General features: G+C 42.1%; 1 pseudogene; it reads left to right on the top strand.

The window, feature by feature from the left end:
- The first annotated feature begins 4244 nt into the window (after positions 1–4244).
- On the top strand, positions 4245–15856 carry LOC117470723 (annotated as a pseudogene).
- Positions 15857–16667: the final 811 nt, after the last annotated feature.

Here is a 16667-nt window from a genome sequence, read left to right on the forward strand (position 1 = left end):
TCATAATAATATTTATATATTCAACAACCATTTTTAATGTAAAAGGTTCATAAAATAAAAACACAACACTGTCATTGCAAGTGACACTCAGTTGACTTTTATGTTCAGCTGCTAAATTCGTTACTGATAAAAAAGGGCTTCTACCTAATTACCTTAAATAAACTCACTAATTAATGAAACCAGTTCAATACGCATTATTCTTATTCTTATCATTCTTTATGAGCGCAGAAATAGTCTTAAAATCAGACCTGTTTTTTAAATTAAATCTGATGGCAGGCAGGCAGCTCTGATCACCTAATGATAAATGCGCCACATCTAATCGCCGGCCATTCAGCGACAGCTCCCTCTATACAAATCAAACTGTAGACGGTGTGAAAGCACCTATTGTTTGAAATAATGGTCGGAATGTGACCTGTGAGCCTTGTGAATTACCGTGGGACAGCACATTCTAAACTAAAATGTTCAATCAATAAAGTAACATCTTATCTTATCTTATCTTAATAATATCTTCATATTAATAATAATAATAAATCATACAGTATGTGTCCGAAAGGGAGCAGGAGGAAGCAAACACAAAAAAATACTGCATATTAAAGCAAACGATTGTAAAGGTAAAAGTATGAGCATAACAAAACATTATTACAGATGGAGCATCTTATTTCAGACTCCAGCTTACTGCTTCCTGCCTACTACCTGCCAGTTACCTGCCTAAGACCAGCCAAAGACCAGTATCTGGGAATGTTAAGCCCTCCCACTATTTTCCAAGAGGGCGTTGCCAGATTTTCAATTTCAGGATTTAACCAGGAGATGGCACTTCCTTCACAAAAACAGGAAGACAACTTTTCATGGACTTTCAGTTTTGTTTAGAAGAGCATTTGAACACATCAATATTTTAGATCAAATGAAGTATATCTAATCTTGTAATTCAATAATATATAGTCTTTATATATTAAATAACTATGGCCAAACTAAGACTTAGTTTTTCACAAGAGAAAATGCAGATATTATATAAAAAACTAAAGTTAAAATCTTGTTTTTAATGCCCCAAGAGCAATAAAAACACTTGGTAAAAAAATCCTGAGTGAGGCTTTCATAAATTGCATTTAGCTGACGCTTTTATCCAAAGCGACTTACTATTTAATAAATGATAAATGATTATTCATAACAAATATGAGTGATGTGTGATTATTATTCATGCTATATACTGATATAGGGCTAAGTAAGCAATCAATCCTGCAAATTAACCCTTAGTTGTTCAATATATTTATTCAGACAATGTGAGTAGAAATACAGAAATTCTGCTCCCACCTAAGGCCAACATTGCAATATTACAACATTTCCCTAAAAACTTACCAAAACGTAAACATTTTTAAAACTCTTTCATTTCTGCTCCTGAGGCCAGGGGTTAAATTGGGATTTGATATGTGGGGGGGCTCTGTTAGAAGGTGCGACGGGGGGGGGGGGGGAGAGAGTTAGACGCTCGTGAATTGTCAACGGGGGGGGGGGTGGGGTGTTGTCGGCCGTAAGCGAACCGGGCCGTTGGCGTCCGGCCGTTCTGTGATTCTCCAGAACTCACAGCTGGCCTATGAATAAGTCCCGACTCTCCCGACGGCCAATCCGTGCCTCCCCTGACTGCACGTTGCTGACACACACCGCTGCAAACTCTCTGCACGGAGGAGCCGCGGAGGAAGAGACACACGTTCACTAAGCCGAAAAAACGATATCCGGTCACAGTGATCTGCTATTTTAAAGTAAATTCAACACATATCAACCCTAAATATAGCATATATTAAGAACGAGAAAGTGTTAACATCGTTTTTTGTAAACATATGACAAATGTGCGAGGGTGATGACATCAGAGCATCGTCCTATGGGCTTAGCCCCGGACAGGTACAACAGGTATTCACTCAGAGGGGGGTAGGTACTAAATGCCACCCATTTACATGTAGGCAAACAAAGTCAAAAATCAACATACAGTAGGGGGGTGGGGGATGGTGAACGGTATGTGGGTATGTGGGACACTGAAAAGTCTATGTTAAAAAGCCTCAGTCACCTTAATTCATGTAATAAAAACATCTCAGGTCAGTAACACTGAAAGCTAAATGTGCAATACCATGTTCAGCTCTGTTACTATTTATAATGTTATTGTTGTTACAACAGAAGATGTTTTTCTTTATATTGAATCTGGTGCACTTTGAGGTCAAAATTAAGAGGTTTATGGATACCGCTGGAAAAAGCTGCAGTACATATGCCGAGCCTGTACGTAGCGCTGTAACTTCCTCCACAAAAGCAGCCTTCTGTTTATTCAACGTGGTGGGGGCCGAGGGAACCGGGCAGAGTTTTTCGCCGGTCAACGTGTGTGAAAGTTTAAATCTTCCTTATTGAGCTTTAAAACAAATGAATAACAACTATATATAATAATAAAATAAACACCGGCTGTTGTTATGCCTGCTGTAACGTTAAATTACTCCGTTCTCCGCTTAAGTAATTATGCCGTGACAAGCTTCATAGTTGTATTTATCATCTAAATTTGCCGAAACAAGTTTAATATTCTGAAAGCCAAGACTTTGTTTATTTGAAATCAGATGAAAACAAACTGTACCGGACCCTGCCGTGTTATCTATGATTACTATGCCTTACTGTACATTCATAATTTCAGCCGGAGGGAGGTGGGCTGCGCTGCGGAGGAGCAGATTGCGAGTGAGAGGTGCCTGTCATCTTCCCTTTACAAGCTTTACAAATGTATTTATCGTGTGATTTTGGAAATAAAAGTTTCATATTCTGAAAGCCAAGACTTTGTTTATATATTATACGTGGGTAGCTATGACGTCAGAAGGAGTTACCGTAAATGAGAGCTGCCGTAAAAGTGTTTCTAGGATTTCTAAACGAACTATTACAGCTGTTATAAAGCATTAAATAAAAAGTCATGAAAGAGATAAGGAGGAGAAAAGGTTTAAGGAAGTAAGCAAGGAATACAGAATGTCGAAATCCTCTGTTTCACGCAATGTCGAACATTGAAGACAGAGGACGGCGGTCCCCCAATCTACACAGCGGGAGAACGAAGATCATAAAGCAGATCGGAGGAGACATCACGATCTTTCCCACATTAGTGCAATTCACCTATACTTAACCCCAAATAAAAGAACCCAATAAAAACAGTTGTTAAATAATAGTGAAGTCACGTTGTAATAATAACTCATCTCTCGGTTTGAGTGTTCTTTTTCTGCTTTTCTGACTATTTCTCATTGTGGGGAAAAATAACACCCAGGGTCCTGATCGTTTTAATGAAGTTGAATACAGAATATTCATATTTGTCAGTGATTTCATGTCAATTCGGCGAACATAAACATAAATAATCGTGGTGAGGATGATGATTAAAAATCGGGAGAGCCGGCTGCATTTCCTCTCGTTCGTTTTTTCCGACTAAACAACATTATTTTGTTAAATAACAACATGGTGATGTTTTGTAAATGATTACATGTCTTATTTAGCACAGACTATGATCCTATCCGTGACATATGGATCTTAACAAAGATCCGCTATACATTAGTACCAGACATACTGTACATCCAGCTTACTGTATCGAAGTTGATTTCACATGAGCTCCAGTGTGGAACCCCACTGCACCCCCTGGTGGATCAATGATCCATTGCAGCTGGCTTCACAATAATTAAATTTATTTATCACGGGGGCGGTATCAAGTCAGACTGGGGGCCGACTCTTCATCACGAACCGATCACGGGCCGATCACGGAACGTGCACGAGCCAATCACGACCCTCGCGTTTCAAACTGTCTGAAATAAGATGCTCCATCTGTAACATTCCCAGCCGCTGGTCTTAGGCAGGAAGCTGTAAGCTGGAGTCCTATCTGGAGTGCTACATCTGTATACTGTGGGCCTGCGCGCGCATTCATGTAGGCTCGCCCCGATTGGCCGGCTACATTTATACAACTCCGTCTGTGCTTATAGAACTAGGGTTACAATACGTAACCTATCGTTATGTTGCACAGACCAGCAGCTCGGTCACCAGAGGCCTGTACTACGAAGCAGGATTTTCGCTTAGCGAGCTAACTTCAGGGAAAACTCTGGATTTCCAGTCCTACGACGCTGGTTCACTTCTTAGCGGGCTAGATCTCCACGGTAACTTATGCTGAACGGCTAGCCTGCTCTGGAGCAGGTTAGGTTCCAGGATAAGAGATCAGTCTATAAAAGCTCCGCCTATCGACCAATGAAATCTCTGTGAAAATGACGTCGCCATTTGTCGATGACACTGTGGAGCTCGGAGCTCGGATTTTGAGAGGCGCTCTCAGGCGGGAGAGGATCTTTAGGGACAGACTAAACCCTTTGGCTTTCTCTGATGAGTATTTGTATGAAAGATACAGGTTCTCGTCAGAAGGGCTGACTTATCTGTGTCAGCTCCTCGAGCCATATATTGCTAATGCCACACATCGGAGTTGTGCCCTTACAGTGCCGTAGACTGTATGTATTGCTTTGCGCTACTTTGCGAGCGGTAGTTTTCTGTATGCTGTGGGTGATGCAGAGAACCTCAGCAAGAATACAGTCTGCAGTGCTATTCATAAGGTTGCACATGCTCTGTTGTGTTTCCTGGCACAAAGAGGGATTTTACAGCATGGCAGGTATGTGATTATATCTTTACAGTGAATGTTGTTCCTATGACGTACACTGTTTTATAATAAATGCAGCCTACTATTTCATAGGGTTTCCCAGGGTGCTTGGCTGTATAGACTGTACACACATACCGATCTCTGCGTCCCTGGGAGAAAATGAAGGCGACTATGTGAATCGCAAATCATTCCACAGCCTCAACATTCAGGTAAATCTTGCACATTCACTTATAACACACATTGAAGTCTGGGTGATTAAAGGAAATCACACATTTAAATATTCACACAGTACATGTTTCACACTTGGACTATCTTTCTCTATAACATGGACTCATTTCAAATGAACATTGACTATGATGCTCTTATTGTGGAAGTAGGCTTGTTAACCCCACATGCTTTTGCAGGCCACATGTGACCACAGGTGTCTCATTTGAGGTGTAACTAAAGTCTGATGACGCCCATTTCCCAAGATGGCGGCAGGCAGTTCTGGCGCAGTGGCAGCAATCTATCTCTGCATGATTGTCCTACATCTCAAACCTCTGTGTAGCTACACCACTCATCTTGCCCCCATGGTAAAACAACATGTTGAGGATACATCATTGTCTGCACCAGCAACATCGTTGAATATCAATCACTTCGGCCATGGTCGGCATATTATCTACAGTTCACTCATCTGGCACTCCTGGCAGACTCTCTCAAACAAAAAAAAGGGTTTAAAACGAAAAGAGGAGAATGTTGGGCTATTGGCTCTGCTGTGTCTATTGCTCTCGGGAGATATCCACCCGTGTCCGGGTCCCGGCGTCGTTTCCATCAACCTGACGGCTGGCGGCCCAGCCGCTGAGCTCCACACGCCATCAGTCGGCTTCCGAAGAGGCTGGCTAGCCGAGCAGCTAGCACCACCGGCGGGTCTCTGCGGTCTCGCGCCGACGGCTGCCGGCCTAGCAGCAGGACCTCTACCCACACCACCGGAGGACTACGGGTCCACACAAGAAAAACATTCGTCACCATCCACTCTTGTATCTATGTCAGGATATAATGTGTTTAGGAAGGACAGACTGAAGGGAAAAGGAGTATTTTATAAATAGTGCTCTGGACATTACAAAGCTCTTCCCGCCATCTGAGGTCTCACCTAGCCCGACTGTGGATACACATCCAGTTTTTGACCTGGAGGAAATCACAGAGGCTGAGGTAAAAAATATAATCTTAGGGTTTAAAGGTTCTAAGGCTAGGGATGCAGATGATTTAGACACCAACTTCATAAAGACAAATATTGACAGTCTAATAAAACCAATTACTATGCTAGTGAATCAATCTATCAGCACGAGGGAAGTTCCATCATCCTGGAAGGTGGCCACGGTGACACCGCTCTTTAAATCTGGGGATAAGGCAATAATGTCCAACTACAGACCAATCAGCATCCTCCCCTGTGTCTCTAATGCCCCTTTCACACCAGCGCTTTTCCAGCTCCGGCTCGGAGCTGGAGCTGGAAAAGCGCCGGTTTTTCCTGTTCACACCGCAGCGGCGCCGCCTCTTAGCTCCGGAATCCGGTTCACTTCCAGCTCCAAAAAATTGTCGATCTAGAGGCAAGAGCTTCGGAGCTAGAGGCGGCGTCGCTTACGTCTCTCTTACGTCGAGGCGGGGGCAGGGGCATGGGCGGGGTCAACCTCCTGAACAACAACAAAATGCCTGCGTTTTATCCAGTTTGTACACAACGATGGAAAACCTCAAACAGAATAAGCAGCAGTGGTCCACTGAAGAGACCAGCTACCTTGTGGCAATCTGGTCTTCCGAAGAGGTACAGAGGAAGCTGGAGGGGAGCACGCGGTCCAAAGCTATTCTGCAACAATTGCAGCGAGAGATGGCAACCGCTGGTTATGACCGTAGCATTTTACAGATTAGCAACAAGTTGAAAAAATTAAAGAAGGATTATCGGGACCAAAAGAAAGAGCTCGGACGGAGTGGCAGCGGTCGTCCGAAAACAAGTCCACATTTTGACTTGCTAGACTCGGTCCTCGGAGACAGACCGACGAGTGGTTTGGGATCCACGGTGAATTCGCTTTCTCTCTCGTCAATTGGGTTGGAGGACGAGTCATTTAATGCTGGTGAGTTATGCATTACTGATTTGTGTTATTTGTGCCTTTTTGTTTTACAACATAAACTAAACCATGTAGCTATCGACAGACCTGGCAATAATAGCTAAAGTTTACCTACTACAGCTACCGGGTGGGCACCCATGCGCTAGCATGCTAATGCTAACAATAATAAACAAAGGTATCCCCATGGCAAAGACAGCGAACGCCTCCAATGTATCTTCTTTCTTCTCACTAACGATGTATGATTTGTTGAAGGGCTACTTTTGTTCATTGTGTTTATATTGTGTTTACAGGCATATCTTGTTTGGAGTGTACTGTGTCGGAACCACCACTACCGTCGGCGTGTAGCTCGCCCGTGCACATGCTTGGGTCTCCTCTTGCCACAAGCAGCTCTTCCCAGGAATCTCTGGTGACCCTAACCCAGCCAGTGGGCCGAAACAAACAGGGTAAGGTTTACAGTGGTCATAATGGTAATACTGTTCCCTGTTGCCATTTATCATGGCATTGTCATTGTAGTAGTTGTTCAAGTTATGCAACTGCAGCCATAATAACAATACAACATTTCATTACACAGTATATAATTTACACCTCATAGAATGCCATGAACACGGTGTTGACCTCATTATTATTTTTCCCTTTGTAGTTAAAAGAAAGCGGGATTCGTCATCTGGCCTTGTCTCGTTAATGGAGAAGAGTGACGCCAGGGACGAAGAGCTACTGGAGCATAGCTGGGCGATGCTTCAGAAGGTGCAGGACGCCAATGCTGAGTTCCTACGGGTTTTCAACATAACAGAGCAGAGTAGAATCGAGCAGAACCGGATCGACAGAATCGCGAAGGCCGAGCAGGACAGCCACATGCTTGGCTTGTTAGACAGGATGGTGAAGGTGATGGAGACCAACAGCAAACAATGACCTTATTTTCGTATCTCAATTGTTCATGCCCCTTTTGTATACATTCTTTTTTAAATACACTTAGTTATAATATATACAGTATGTTCTCCACACTTTTTTGTGAATACTTTGTATACATTCTTTTTTAAATACTCTTTATTATATAATATACAGTACGAATATTGTCCATACTTCTAATTCTTTGATTTGTATGTAAAATAAACATAAGTCAAAAGTCATGTCTTATTACATTTTATTTTTTCAGTGATCCACTGCAAACTAACTAATGTCACTATGATAAAATACTGAACTAAAACAGTGGTAGATGATAAGTATGACTACTTGTATGCTAAGTCTGATTCTGCCATGCATTCTTTAAACAAAATGATGCTAAATGGAATCGTTACCTGTGTTATCGAAAATAAATGTGTCATTGTCAAGCTGGAGCAAGGCACACCATTTATTTTATTCCTATTTATCTTTAGAAAGAAGTTAGGATATAAAATACTGACATAAATCTAAGTGAAGGAAACAAACTCAAATGTACTGTGCCCTTACCCAGCACAAATGTAATGACATAAAGCTGAGGTTAGCACTAAACACATCCAAAGAGAGAGCGACCAATCCCTGATGAATGTTGAGCACAGCTGTATCTGCACAGCAGCTCAGGTGACTGCACACACTCACACACATTTTGTTTTTATTTTGATACGCTTTGGGTATTGCAATTTCACACGTTTACAAAAGTAGCTTAATTCAACCGATGAGTGCTATGTGAATAAATGTAGCTCTCAGGTGAAGAAAGGTTGGAGACCCCTGGTCTAAACCTTTTGGGTATGCACTATTTTTATAAGAATATTGTTCATACATTCTTTGATTTGTATGTAAAATAAACATAAGTCAAAAGTCATGTCTTATAACATTTTATTTTTCTCTTGGACATTTATGTGAATTTTCAGTGATGTACTTACTGTATGTGGGCCATAATAATGTGAGAAATTGTCGTTTTCTTGGACCTTGATGTGAAGTTAAGATTTTTGATAAGCTTTGGGTATTGCAATTTCACATGTTTACAAAAGTAGCTTAATTCAACCAATGAGTACTATGTGAATAAATGTAGCTCTCAGGTGAAGAAAGGTTGGAGACCCCTGGTCTAAACCTTTTGGGTATGCACTATTTTTATACGAATATTGTTCATACCTGTTTATCTACATTCTGTGATTTGTATACAAAAGAAAACACAATTCAAGTCTGATCCAGTGATTTTATTGTAAGAGGCATGATACAAAATAGATCAGGTTTAACTGCAGTAATATTAGTGGTCCCCCATGTTGAAATACTCCATCAATGCAGATCTAACGTCAGCTCCTTCTTGTCTACCGTTCTCTGGAAAGGGGTGTAAAGGGGGTTGGTTGTACACAACTTCATGGCAATATTCAGTGAAGTTGTCGCTATGTTCCTCACATATGTTGTGTAGTACACAGCAAGTCACTGTCATTATTTTGGTGAGCTCAAGCTCACTGTCGTTCCTTTTTAGGAGGCACCTCCATCTTCCTTTTAGCCTTCCAAAAGCCATCTCAACAGCCGCCCGTGCACTGCTCAGCCTCTGATTGTAGGTGTGCTGTTCAGGGGTCAGTCTCCCGGTGTCCGAAAATGGTTTCATCAGCCATCTTTGCATTGGATAGGCTGGGTCACCAATCAGGTAATGTCCCACATCCCAGCCAGAGATGGCCATTTTGTTTTGGCCTAGCAACACTCCATCACTGATAGCCACCCAAATATTGGATTGTTTTAGCACTCTAGCATCATGTACACTACCTGGGTCACCAACACACACATCCCAGAACATCCCCCTGCCATCAACAACAGCCTGTAGAACAACAGAATGCCATCCTTTTCTGTTATAATAATCCTTGGGATAATTTTCTGGTGCTAAAATAGGGATGTGGCTTCCATCTATTGCACCAACACACTGTGGTGCTCTCCAACGGTTGTTGAAAAAAGTGGCCATTTCCACCAACTTCTCCACATTAGGGAATTTGATATGTAGTGGAAGCAGAACTTCCATGGTTGCCCTGCAGAAATCCTGAACACAGACGCAAACGGTGCTTAGGCCTACCCCGAAAAGATGGCTGATGGTCCTGTATTCTCCGCCGGTGGCCAGCTTCCAGAGGGCAATTGCAACCCGTTTTTTATTGGGTATACACCGACGGTAATTTGTGTTTCTTCTCCCCAAAACGCCGCTGAGCTGGTTGCAGATGTACTCAAAGGACTCCCTGGACACTCGGAAATTCTGCATGAATTGCTGAGGGGAGAAGTCTGAAGCAATGGTGTTCCACCAATTGGAAGATCTGGGCTGTGTCCAAATAACACGCGACCTCCGCCATTTCAACATGATCTGTGGAAATAACATTGAGTATCCGTTTTAATGTTATACCATAGTAATTAATGCTGCAAAGCTGGGTATTTTGAGCTTGGCGCATGCAGAGGCTAACAACAGCTAGCTCTAACGCCATCGAATAGGACGTATATTTACCTTCTGTTTCCTACGGAATCGTTGTTGAAGTAGATGCTGAAGACCACAAAGAAGTCTTGCATTTCGCATGTGATGTTTGTAAAGTTCCAAGTAAAGTTGTCCCTTGTAAAGTCGTCCGATGCCTTCCATTTCGTTTCGTAAGAGGATAACCAAAGTGAACAGCGCTTCAATACAATCGGCCATTGTTGTTGTTGTCGATGTGAGGGATTTCCGCGCGGTTTGGCTTTTATGAAGCAGGCACGTAAACGGTTACGTCATGACGCAAACGATGAGGCAATGACGCAGTACCATCCCGGCTCTTGAGCGGTGTGAGCGGTGTGAACAGAGCGGGAGCTGAAAAGGGAAACCGGAGCTGAACCAGAAAAGCTCTAGCTTGGAGCTAGAAAGGGAAAAGCGCCGGTGTGAAAGCCGCATAAGATAGCTGAGAAATGGGTGTCAAAATTAATCACCAAACATTTAGATAAAGGTTTCGCTCAACTCCACCCTATGCAGTTTGGTTTTCGTGCTCACCACTCCACTGAGACAGCTAACTGTGTCTTTGTGGAAAAGGTTAAATGTATGTTGGACACAAGCCCATATGTAGGTGCTATCTTCCTTGATCTCAGGAAGGCTTTTGACACTGTTGACCACCAAGTGCTCCTTACAAAGCTGACGCATTTCAATTTTTCGGCAGATTCAATACAGTGGGTTAAATCTTACTTATCAAACAGAAAACAGTGTGTTTTGGTCAACGGTACCAAATCCCCCTACCTTTAGCGCGTTCACACCGGAGTACTTTTCCCACAATAGTTCATCAGAACTACGATATATTTGCGTTCACACCAAAAAGCCCCAGGAACTAAATTAGTTAATCAGAACCATTTTTACGCCGTTTTCAGTCCCTGCTGAGAGCAGGGACTTACGTGGGAGAAAAAAGTTCATACGTGTGATTGGCTGTGCGGAATGCAAACCACGCCCCGTGAGTATCTGACATTTTTTTGAAGGCCGCCATTGTATTTGCTCATTAAAAGCTCAGCGCCGCAGCCACCAACGAAGAGATTACTTTTGTGAAAGCAGTTATTATAGCAACACTCACCTCGGAGCGGTGGAGTGATGAGGATGTGTCGGCGCTTCTGGCGATTTACTCGGAGGACGCGATCCAGAAACTTCTACCTGGGAACCGTCCACAGCGCAAAGTCATGCCGGGACGACGACAAAGGTAAAATAAACTACAGGCACTGCACTGTTTTAATCTGCACAAAACTGGTCTCAGATGTACTTTTGTTTGCTCAGTAGATCGAGCTAGCCATGCTAGCTGAACTGGCTATCATAGCTCCAAGCTGGCTAACAACATCTAGCTAGCTAGCTATTCTCAGCCGCGCCCGCTATGAACACGTTTTGACTTGTGAATAAGTGTGCAATGTTCTGTAATTTGCTTCACTAACTCATGGCACTAATCGTGTGTTTCAGGCGAGGTGTTTCTCTCTGGATTGGAAACTAGTTAGATTTCCCCTCCGGGATAAAACGATAATATAACATTAGCAATTAGCATGCTAGCTGGACATAATGCTACCTCTAACAATACATTGTAGTTGCTATAATTTCATGTCTCATTTGCAACATTCATTCTACATGTTAATGGTAAAAGCTTAAACAGTTGATTACCTGCATGTCACAAAGACTGATGTTCTAATATTTTGCACATTTAAGTAAAAATGTAATTGAAATTCAATTTATTTTTCCTTTTTTTTATTGATTGTTATAATTGTACTCAGCCATGTTATGTTAGATGTCAATCCACTTACTCTGGCCTTGAAAGAAGGTTACGCATCTAACTGATGTCCACTAATCCCTATAAAACAAAGTTCAAGCATACATTAAGCACAAAACAATAAATAAGGGCACTTTGATATTTATTTTTTATTTTTTGATCCTATCTTATCTTCTACTTTACACCTGCATTTTGTACACTGTCCCTGCCTGCACCATGTCCAATGTTGTCTCTGTTGACAACCTACTAGGCGATTAAACTGATCTTGTATCTTGCTTATTTCTCCTTAGGAAAGCGGGCACGGGATGACAGCTTCCTTGACACCATCATGGCGATGGAGGACCGCCATGCCATGGTCAGCAAGGAGAATGAGGACCTGCGTGCCAAGGAGATGCACGACGAACGGCTGCTGCATTCACACAAGGCCCAGGAATCGGACGACCAGCTGCTCATGGTGATGCCGCGCCAGGTGGAGGTGTCGGCGCGCCAGGTGGAGCAACAAAATACCTTTCAGGCTGGGCTTCTGGCAGTGCTAAGCGAGCTGATTAAATCCAACAGGCCTTCAATAAAAAAATTAAGAAAAACTTGTCGTCGTTGATAAACTGTACAATGACTTGTTGGGAGGCGTGTGGTGCAGTGGTCTGGTGCGTTGGTGTTCGGATCAGGGGAGCACAGGTTCAAACCCCACTGCAGTCAGCATGTCGTTGTGTCCCTGGGCAAGACACTTCACCCCAAATTGCCTACACCTGGGACAGTTCATTTTGTATTATTGTGATTATATATATGCCACTGTTATTAATACTGACACTTCACTTTGCACTAAGGTGTGTCTGCTGCTGAGCCTACCTATTGTTATTATATAATTATATATATGTTTTGATACTGACACTTTATTTTATATTGAAAATGTTAACTTCTATTTACATGCATATGACACACCTGGGACAGCGTGATGCTGTTATTGATATTGTCTTGAGTGTGCAATAAAAGAGAACCTACATGGCGATTAAACAGAGCCTGTATCTTACATTTTTCATTACATTTCATGTAACTAAGCTTGCTTCTTTCTCCTCTGACACTTTATCTTTACAGTGACCTGTGTAGCATCCTATACATCACATGTAAGTGATTATTCTGATACCATCATGTTTCATCGGTTATAAACTGGCGAAGCTTTATTTATTGTGGCTTTCAAAAAGATAATTTCATTGTATTTCAAAATGGCGTCCATCAACACAAGCACTATTTATTTATAGAAAGGGAAATGGTTAAGTTTGTTATTACCAGTGTTGTGAGTTCAATATTTTTTATTAATTATAGTAAGGGAACATCTTAGGAGTTATTGTAGTGAGTTTCAGAGCAGTGTAATCATTATTTGACCTAAAACTAAATGTTTTTATGAACATGACATGGGGATTTGCTAACTTTTGATTTCCCCCATTTTACACGACACAAATGGAGGCCACTATGGGCCAAAACTAACACGTAGGTTTCTGTAGGGTTCATGGCAGACGGATGCAGTTGCTCTCAGGAGGATATATAATAAAGGTGTGTTAACTGCTGAGCCTATTTAGTGTGCATACGACACCTGGCACAGTTTATTAATTTCACACAGGTTACGCAATCCATAGCGCGTGCATGTCGTCGTCCAATCCTTTTGTCAATCCTTCTTAACCGCCGTCGCCTCCGAATCAGCATTGCTATTGCATTTGACTGGTCGACGATCTGTATTTGTGTTTGCTTAAATAACTCAGACGAAGCTCATGTCTGAGGTCGGAAGGTAAACAGACGCCTCATATACAGCAGGTGGGCGTGGCAGTATACGCGGGAGGTTTTTCTTCTTCTTCTCTCGGTTTTTTGGCAGATTGCAACTTTAAGGTGCATACCGCCACCTACTGTACTCGCCGTGAAGTTGTTTGCGGCCTGCCAGTAAACCCAAAGCAGAAGAAGAAGAAGTGACGTCAGCGGCTTCATTTGCCTAATCCACCCCCAGGAACTCATTTTGGTGTGAACGCGATCTGCTTTAGTTCATCAGAACTAAAAGAGTTCTCATGAACTGAGTTCTCATGAACTATTGTGGGAAAAGTACTTGGTGTGAACGCGCCTCTTGTGAACCCTGTTGGGGTTCCACAAGGTTCCATTCTTGGACCATTACTGTTTTCTCTGTACATTAATGACTTGCCTAATGTATGTCCTGATTTGAATGTACAAATGTATGCCGATGATGCGGTCATCTTTGTACACGGGAAAAATACTGAAATAATCACATCCTGTCTCTCAAATAATTTGGACAAGGTGCAACACTGGCTGAACAACATTTGCTTACAGTTAAATGCAAAAAAAACAGTATGCATGATGTTCAGTAAACGACCAGTCAAAATCGAAGGATCCAATGTGTTTTTAAACGGAGCAGAATTAGAACTAGTCCCCCACTTCAAGTATCTTGGAGTCATACTGGACTCGAACTTCACTTTTAAGAAACATATCAAGAAAGTATCCAATACCGTTAAATTCAACGTGCAACATTTTAAACAAATTAGACCTTTCTTAACTGTCAATGCTGCAAAGTCATACCTCCACTGCATGATTTTATCCCACATTGAATACTGTTTTACAAACTGGTCGTTTGCTTGTGCCACAAACCTGAAACCCATAGAACAGCTGTACAAGAGAGCTATCAAGGTGTTTGACAGAAAGCCTTATTCATACCACCACTGTACCATCCTTGAAAAACACAATTTCTTGAGTTTTGACAATTTTAAGTCTTTTAAAAGTATGTGTTTTATTTATAAATGTTTACATGGACTGCCCCCCCCCCCCCCCCCCTTAGGGGAATTCATCCACAAAAAACACACTGGACGCTGCACTAGGTCAGAAACCAGAGGAGACTGTGAAGTCCACCGTAGACGGACCACTTTCTGACAAAATGTTCTATCAATTATGGGCAGCTCTTTGTGGAATAGCCTCCCAACTGAGTTACGGGATTGTCCCACTTTGAACAGTTTTAAAAGGTCAACTAAAAGAATGGTTGAGAAACAAACAAACGTGCAATCACCGCAAGATGCACTTCAATACAGGGGCATCTCCTCTTGCACTTGATGTAGCTCTTTTATCTTCTCTTGCACTTTATGTAGCCCTTTTATCTTCTCCTGCACTTTATATTTCGTAGCTGCTACATTGTACTGCCATGTGGTAAATGCTTATATGCTGCTCATGCTCTTTCTGCATATCATGTATTTATTTTGCTATGTATATAAATGTCATGTTCTTAAATGTTGTATGTGAGGGACTACGGATGGAAACTAGCTCAAAGCTAAAATCCGGCATGTTTACGTTTTTAAAGCATTATTTGTTTTAAATGTTCATCAATGTGCACTGTCCCTCGTCAAATAAACGATTAAATGAAGAAAAAAAAAATCACAAGCCTTGAGGCAAAGTGGCCTGGGTCAGTCCATGACTCGAGGATCTTCTCTGAGTCTTCACTGTGTCACAAACTCGAGCAGGGTATGGCAACTGTACATTCTTATTGTTTTGTGCTTCTTAAACTGCCTTTTGTGTATACTTATGGAAATGTTCCTTTATCTTCAGGGCTCTTCAGTGGAGTGCTGCTCAGGGACAGGGGTTATGCCTGCCAGCCTTTCCTGATGACCCCGTATCCTAACCCTGGTGAAGGGCCACAAACCAGTTTTAATGTGGCCCATGCCAAAACCAGGGTCAGGATTGAAATGACCTTTGGCATACTGAAGGTCCGATTCACCTGCCTGCGAGGGCTCAGAGTGGCCCCTGAAAGAGCGTGCCGCATCATAACGGCCTGTGTTGTGCTGCACAACATTGCCACAATGAGGAAGGAGAGGGCCCCTCCTGCAAACCCCCAACCTCCTGATGTGGTAGACCCCAGCACCCTGGACTACCCTACTGGCAGGGCTGTCAGAGAAGCTATCGCGTTGTTATTTGCTCAATAAAAAAATAACACACAGAGAGAGAGGCCTTGGATGATTTATGTTGCAGTTTTTTCTTTTTCAGCCATTCCTGAAGGAAAAAGAGAAAAAAACATATTTTTTGGTTTACTTTTTCTGTAAAGAAAAAAGGGATTTCTCTTTTAGGTATCCGAAAAGATGTAAAGGTCACCTTATGCACCTTCAATTTGACTTGAAAATAAATTACTGAATGTTACAAAATTACCTGTCTTTCTCTGTTAGAAAACTTAGTTTTTTTAACCTGTTGAACCCCATCGACCCACCCCCGGGCGGAAAAACGCATAATCTGCAGGAAACAGCGTCTGAGGGCTTCTTAATATTTAATAAACTATGAATGTTTCATATCCATGTAACGGGAAGAAACTCAGCTAACTGATCTTTTTTTTTTTTTTTTGCAAAAAAAAAAACACATTGACCCTCTGAATTAGCCACGAGCGAAAAAATGCTAACGCCGTTTGCACAGAAACTCACTCATAACACCCTTATTACTTATCGTAACTGCACATCCAACCCCTCGATTATCATCGTGAGAAGACACAGAATCGATAGGTATATCATCACTCCATGATAAGAACTCGCGACATAAACAAAAACAGACATCATAACACGTGGCGCTAGGTAGCAAAAACGGCAATATCTCTTACCTTCGTTGTTGTCTAATCAAAAGTTGTCTTCAATGGCATTAAAACGATAAAAACGCTGCTGAAGGTTAATCCATAGGTTAATCCAATGTGTCTGTGTCACTTTGAAATGATTTTTGATAAGCAATAAACCTACTTTTCCGGTTTCAGATTTC

This window comes from Trematomus bernacchii, unplaced genomic scaffold (genome assembly GCF_902827165.1).
Source record: "Trematomus bernacchii unplaced genomic scaffold, fTreBer1.1, whole genome shotgun sequence".
Classification (NCBI taxonomy): domain Eukaryota; kingdom Metazoa; phylum Chordata; class Actinopteri; order Perciformes; family Nototheniidae; genus Trematomus; species Trematomus bernacchii.